Genomic DNA, 7,465 nt, shown 5'->3' with positions numbered 1-7,465 from the left:
TCTGTCTCCTGAAACAAGGGAGCGATAAAATTGGCTGTGGTTTAGCTCCTGCTAACCCTAGTTGAATTGCGAAAACTTCGTTTCCTAGGCACGTTGGCTACGCAGCTTCTCATTCCGACGCTCTCGAGAATTCAAACCGGTCTTTTGCGCAGTTGAAGAGTCACTCCGGGACGTGGCACGACATTTAGCCACATCTTCGTTACGACGCTTCACGAGTCGTGCGGCGTGTTCTTCTGGCGTCTCATGAGCTAGTTGTCTCTTCCTCGCTTCGTTCTGTGATTGCGTCTCTTTCGCGCTCTCCGTAACGACTACTATACACTGACTGACTGATGTTGCTGCGAGGAAGTACGAAAAGGAAAGAGCATGGGCCTGCCTACTGGCTCAAGCCGAGCCACGCTCGCTGCCACGTGCTGAAAGTGGGAGACTTTAAGGATAGGAGGGAAATATAGATAGGAAAGGCGCCGCGCGCTAATAGGCCCATAGGTCCCGGGCCGATCCCGGAGGCAGTGTAATACCGGGCCAACCCGTGTCAGAGTGCGTCTAGCACTCCGCCATATTCCAAAAATATGTTTGATATCTTGGGTCCAACGACCAGCAGCAGATAATAAATCAGGTATCTACAATACACCGAGTTGAAGCGCATATATATAGAAGCCGCGAGGCGACACCTTTTCTCCCTCTACCACAGCAGAGCACATCTGCTGGAGCGAGCAGCGACGGTGGCGCCATCTGTTGGAGCGCGCCAGCGGCGTTGCTAGGCAACGGCTTCTCAAGGTCGTTCTTCGGCCCCCGCATACCGCATACGGCTGAAGTGCGCGACGAGCCGAAGTGGCTGGTTGGCTGGCGTCGTAAAGCTGTTGCTTTAATAACGCGGCAATCACCGTGCTCTATGAAGCTATAAGGTTAGAGAGCCGGGTTAGTTGGTTCTGGGTATAGTTATGAGACATCATGCCAGCATGCAGAAAAACACGGACAAAGAGAGTTGACAACACGGACGCCGGACTTAAAGAGGGTTATGCCACAAAACAGGCTTTTTTATGCGCAAAAGTTTACTGGTGACCCCTGGGGCTGAAGTATTTCCGCGACCACGGTGATGAGTGGTTAGGGCGCTCGGCTACTGATACGGTGTACCCGGGTTCGAACACGACCGCGGCGGCAGCGTTTCGATGGAGGCGAAACGCAAAGCGCCCGTGTGCTGTGCGATGGCAGTGCACGTTAAAGATCCCCAGGTGGTCGAAATTATTCCGGAGCCCTCCACTGCGTTACCTCTTTCTCCTTTTCTTCTCTCACTCCTTCTTTATCCCTTCCCTTACGGCGCGGTCGGCCTAAATTTCAGACTGATACTGTGCCATTTACTTTCTTGAATAAAAGAAAAACAGTTTCCATGATTTCGGTTAGAAGTGCTTTGGCACTAAAAGTAGCCGCAATAGCGGTGTGGCTGAACGCCCGCCTGCGCAGGCCGCACTAGAAGGAATGCGACGGCCAGTGACAGTCGAATCAAACGGCCATGCCTAGAGCCTCCTCGAGGGCGTTGGCTCCTACGGGCTGTCGGCAAAGATTAACGCGACAACATGCAATTCATACTTGCAGAACGTCAGAAAAAACCACGAACGCCGCAATTTTCGTTATGGCCGGTGCACGGCAATTCGACGCTCTGGATCCGTGACTTTCGAGTATTCCTGGCAAGAGACCGAGTGGTGAACTGTCGATATTTTTTACTGATACTAAAGAAAGATATAGTAATGAGCTTTCATTTGAAGTGGTATAGATGGCCTAGCTGGGCTGTTCGGTGCATCTGCATACTTCAAAGTGTGGGCACTGCGATAACCGATGCGGACTACAAAAGAGGGTAGTGGACGGAAATTTGAAGATTTTTGATGTCTAGAAGTAATTACGTCTGCGAGTTGTAAACGATTAATGAAGGACTTGGGCAGAGCACTGAAGGAATTCGAGAAGGAATTCGGGAAGAGAAGGAATTCAATCCTCGTTTATTGGGAAGTTCAAACTTCCTGAGAGTTATACTCCTGGTTGCAATTACATATTTGGAGACGTGCGCAGAAAAATACCACTTTGATTATTTTAACGTGCTATTTTGCTCTGCCCTCGAGCGCACGGGCGTCTTTGCATTCAACCGATATCGAAATTTGCCTTCCGTCGCCGGGAACCCCTTCAGCATACTCGTGCGCATCACGGGACGCCACACCTCTATGCGACCGCGGCGGGTGCTAAATATCGTCGGAAAAAGCAGAAAAATCTTTTAATGTGTTCACGCTGCATCATAGAACCGTTTGCATTAAAATGCAGAAAGGAATTATTGGACCAACTCAAAGCACAAGCTGATGGCATTAACGAGAGGGAAGCCTGGAGCGGCAAGCACATTCTGACATTACACACGCAACTTTCAGGTTGGCGTCTCACACGCCCGTTTTGTTGCCTATAGGCTCATGTCCACACTGAGCCATAGGTGTAAGGTGTCCGGTTCGATCACATTGCCGGCACACTTCACGGACTCCAGGGCTCGCTTGCAGGAAGAAAATAGTATAGTTTCCCGTGTTGTATTAACACAGTGTAAACCCTCCGTTGGTTTTGACTAAAGGAAAGGCACATGAGCGGCTCCCTGGGTCAATGGACACGTCACGCTTTGAGGTACTTGCCAGTGGTACCACCTAGAAAAACTCCCTACGCGTCACACCGCTGCGTTGTTCCCCATTAATTGCTTCTACTAAATGGACTGCCCAAAAACTCTTAACAGTTTCTCGGTAGAAAATGCGCGCAACACTAGAGGCGTTTCTAAGAACCTCGTACACTAAGCATGGCACGTGTTCCTTACCTGAAAACGCCCATGTAACTCGGACAACTGCAGGTGCGAAGCCTTCGTGGTGTCCTCGGAATCCCCATAGGACGCTCCCAGAGGTGCGCGCTGCGGAGGCTGCCCCATCTCGCTGAGTTGCGTCCTCTCAAGGACATTCAGGCGCTGGAAGCCCGGGCGCTGCTCCCGCTGTGCGAAGCGTGTGCCGGCCCCGGAGGTTTCCATGTCGGAGCTCCAGGTACTCGCCGTGGTTTCGCAGCTGCGTAAAGGGCTCCCGCCGTCCTCGGTGCTGAACGCTGGCATGACCCGGTGCGCTCGAGTGCGCTTCCACCTGAGCCCGAGCACGGTAGGGTTGCCTCGGAAGCCTAAAGAGCGATTGCCCTCGTTCGGTGTCCTTCAGCAGCGTTTCTGCTGCTCGCAGCGTCCGATGGCGCACGTGCCACGTTCGGAATACCTCGTGCTGCGTCGGGCGTGAAGGTGCTGCTGCTGCTGCTGATGATGATGATGTCCTCAGGCTTAATCACTGATCTCCACCTAGTGGAGATCAGTGGTCTTAATGGCGCATACCTGCTGTGGGGAATTGTTGTTGTTGTAGGTAAAACGCTAAGGCGCCCGTCTGCTTTGCAATATTAGTGCACGTTAAAGATGCCCAGGTAGTCGAAATTATTCCGGAGCCCTCAACTACGGCACCTCTTTCTTCCTCTCTTCTTTCACTCCCTCCTTTATCCCGTTCCTTACGGCGCGGTTCACATGTCGACCGAGTAGTGAGACAGATTGTGCGCCATTTCCTTTCCACAAAAAACAAATATATCATTATTGTTGTTATTGACTCTAGCACACTTTAAACAATTCCAACGGCTCCATTACTTGAGCAATGGGCTGCTCTTTGCTGCAGCAGATTTTCAAACCCTCGCGTTTACTTGGAGTGAGCGAATGTGCGGTCAAAGGCAATGTGAGGTGTCCACGACCCCCTTGCGCTGCAAAATACCGCAACTTCTTCTTCGTTTACATCTATCGGGATTCTCTCTGACCACATTCTGAGAGTCTTGTGGTTAAACTGAGTTCATAGATCACTTTATCCCATTTTTAGCCGGCGGTTCCCTTCTGTCCGTAGAATGTACTTGGAGGTACCCCTCGCTCGATTAGGGCTTCATCTGTCTATACCCAACCTCCTCCCCGACGGGGCTAGCGTCAGGGAATACTCCCTGAAACCAGTGTGCGATTATATTCACGGCTATATAGTTGCATCAGGTAGATTCCTCTGCTATGATAAGAGTTCATTGCTTTTTCATTTCCATTTTATTTTTCCAAGTTTTATACAAAGCTCAGTCTAGGACACAAAGTTATTCAATTACTCCACTTCTCTCCCATGAGTGCGTTTTCACCAGCAATGCAAGCTGGCCAATGCACCGACGTGAGTATGTGCCATTAAGCCTGAAGTCATGATCCTCAATAATTTCGACCACCTAGAGAGTATTAACTCGCACGGACATCGCACAGCACATGCGCGCCTTTTGAGTTTCGCCTCCATCAAAAATCACCGCGGTCGGGTTCGAACACCGGTACTCCGGCTCAGTAGACGAGCGACTTAACCAGTGAGCCACCGCAGCGGGTGAGTCAACGATAGAAATCTTAATGGAATGAAATGAGGAATCTTCCCGTCCAGTTCTTTCCAACTTCTTAAATGAATGATCGGTCATCCGGGAAGAGCAACTTGGGCCGCGTAAGGCCCTCCGCTGGTAGCACCTGCCATTGCAGGACAGTCGCACATCGCTTAATCGCTGCAGCACTGCGCCAGGAAGGGGATGAAGACTCCCAAGGATCTATGAGTGTAAAGAAGAGAATGACATTCTGCATATATGGGAATTAACCCATTACGCTATCATGTCATACCAAATTGATCAATTCCGTTCGCATTGCTAGTCGAAATCACACATTCCTTGCGGAATAGACAGAACAGCTTCGGATTTAATATATTCAGAATATGATTTTCTTATATATTTATACTACAGCGTGGTGGAGAAAACATCACTGTAGCTTTTGATAAAACGGTTTACAGGCTGTCGAAAAGTTTCCAATAAAGTTCTTGTTATTGGTTTGGCGACCGTTATATATAATATTTATTTCAATACGAGGGCATGTAATTTCATGGCACTTCATCAGTGCGAGCAGGAAATGGAAGGTCAGCACATTGCCGTCGTGAGCTTGCAATGAGCAAATTGTGGAGGCGCAGATGAAACGAATCGAAATGAAGTGATGATAACGGCGAAGATGTAAGATCAGGATTCTTGTGCGGACTAGAATCTTGTGACCCACGATCCAAGAGGCACATGGTTGGCGCTGCACTCCTGTGCATGTGCAGAATAAAAAAATGCGGTAACTAGCCCCGCAAAACGTAGGTTAAGCTGTACGTGAAATATCTTAGGATGCGTTAATGTGTAAACGCCCAGAAAGCCCGCCTATGAGGCTGCATCTTGTGGAAAATTAGTCATATCACACCTTCTTAAAGCCCCCTTCAATCTACGCGAAGGCAGTTTTATTGGGCTGCTTATCACAAATCCTTCGTTTTTGTAATTATGTGAAAATGCTAAACGCTCAAGCAAACGCTAGTTCTAATATCGCGAAAAGGTGAGAGCTCATGAGATACTATAGCGGTTAAGAACGACTCAAGTGAGTGAACCTGGATTGTTCGAGGATTTGCGAAAGCCGAAAAGACGCATTCTGCGGAAAAGACCAGCTTTAAACAATGGACAGATTAAACGTAGCGGAGACGTAATATTGTAGACGCATACCGGCTTCCGGTAAGCTGGTATATGTCTACGCTAATATGTCTCCGGTATGCTAAATGTATATAATAAGTCGAATTGCCACAACTTGCCTTTAGGCACATGTCACGAAAGGCCTAGGCATGTGGGTCGATACCTGTTAGTAGTGCGTGTGGTGTCGTGTTGTCCGTTAGACGCGCGTGGAAGTTCAGAGCAAGCACCAATCTTCGTTTCTTGTTTCTTCATTGAAATTATGGAGGAAAAAAAACGCTAAGGCGCCCGTGCGCTGTACGATGCCAGTGCACGTTAAAGATCCCCAGGCGGTCGAAATTATTCCGGAGCCCTCCACTACGGCACCTAATTCTTCCTTTCTTCTGTCACTCTCTCTATCTTATCTCTTCCCTTACGGCGCGGTTCAGGTGTCCAACGATATATGAGACAGATACTGTGCCTTTCCTAAGAAAAACAATTATTATTATTAGATGAGCGCCTCAACCATTGAGCCACCGCTGTGGGTATTACGCGGTCAGCTTTTACATTTTCGCAATGTGTGTTTCAAGTGTCCACATACAAAGTTAGCCTGGAATGTCTCTTTCCTTTCCTCGAAATAAGGAGTATTCAGAACGCGAATAAAATTCTGTCTAGACACTCCGCTGGATTTGACCAAAGGAAAGACGCATAACTGGCTCACTTTTCTGCTGTACACCTCAACAAAACTGGGAGAGATAGAACGCAGAATAAAAGCTTGTTGAGGTGTCCAGCGGCAGTTAACCAGTCACGCATTTTTCCCGCCGTCAAATCCGGCGGGGGTTCTAAACCACTTAAACGCCGCGAAGGCTGACTGGTTAGGCCGCTTGGCTACAGTGCTGGAGTTCACGAGTTCAAACCCGGCCTCGGCGGCCGCGTTTCCTTGGAGGTGAAACGCAAAAGGGAACGGCCGCGGTGGCTTAGTTGTTAGGGCGCTCGACTGCTGATCAGGAGTACCCGGGTTCGAACCCGACCGCGGCGGCCGCGTTTCGATGCAGGCGAAACGCTGTGGCACCCGTGTGCTGAGCGATGTCAGTGCACGTTAAAGATCCCCAGGTGGTCGAAATTATTCCGGAGCTCTCCATTATGGCATCTCTTATTCCTATCTTCTTTCAGTCCCTCCTTTCTTCCTTCTCTTACAGCGCGGTTCAGGTTTCCGCCGACATGTGAGACAGATATTGCGTCATTTCATTTCTGAAAAACCAATTTTCAATTTTCATTTACTGATTTACTGATTTATCCCTTTATTCCTTCCCTTTATTCCTTTATACCTTCCCCATTATCCCTTCAACCCTTCCGTTACGGCGCGGTTCAGGTGTTCAACGATATATGAGACAGATACTGCGCCAGTTACTTCCCCAAAAACGCAATTATTCTTATTATCAATTTTCATTTTCTGACGCAAAAGGTACCTGTATGGTCTCCGATGTCAGTACAAGTTAGATTCCCAGGTGGTCGAAATTATTCCGCACCCCTCCACTGCGGCACCTCTTTCTTCTCTCACTCCCTACTTTATTCCCTTACGGTGCGGTTAAGGTGTGCACCGAGGTGTGAGACAGATATTGCGCTATTTATTTTCCTTAAAAACCATTTTTTCCAATCGGGGAGGGGGGGGGGGGGCGAAAGGTCGGCCGCAGGTGCGCGCGAGACCTTTCGAACGTCTCGCGCTGCGGGCTGGCAGCAGAAACGCCCACGGCACTGGCAACGAACGGATCTGGTGACGACAAGAGCACCTGGCGTTTAGGATTCAGTTCCCAGTTGTCCTTCAAGTGTGCCACAAGGCAGAGAGTGATGCTGGTGCACAACAGCGATTCGGCTGTGTTCAGTCGCGTCCTCAAGGCTGCAGCCATCGTGAGGACCTACC

This window comes from Amblyomma americanum, chromosome 2, assembly GCF_052857255.1.
Source record: "Amblyomma americanum isolate KBUSLIRL-KWMA chromosome 2, ASM5285725v1, whole genome shotgun sequence".
Classification (NCBI taxonomy): Eukaryota; Metazoa; Arthropoda; class Arachnida; order Ixodida; family Ixodidae; genus Amblyomma; species Amblyomma americanum.
The sequence above is the reverse complement of the archived record's forward strand: the minus strand, read 5'-3'. Positions refer to the sequence as shown.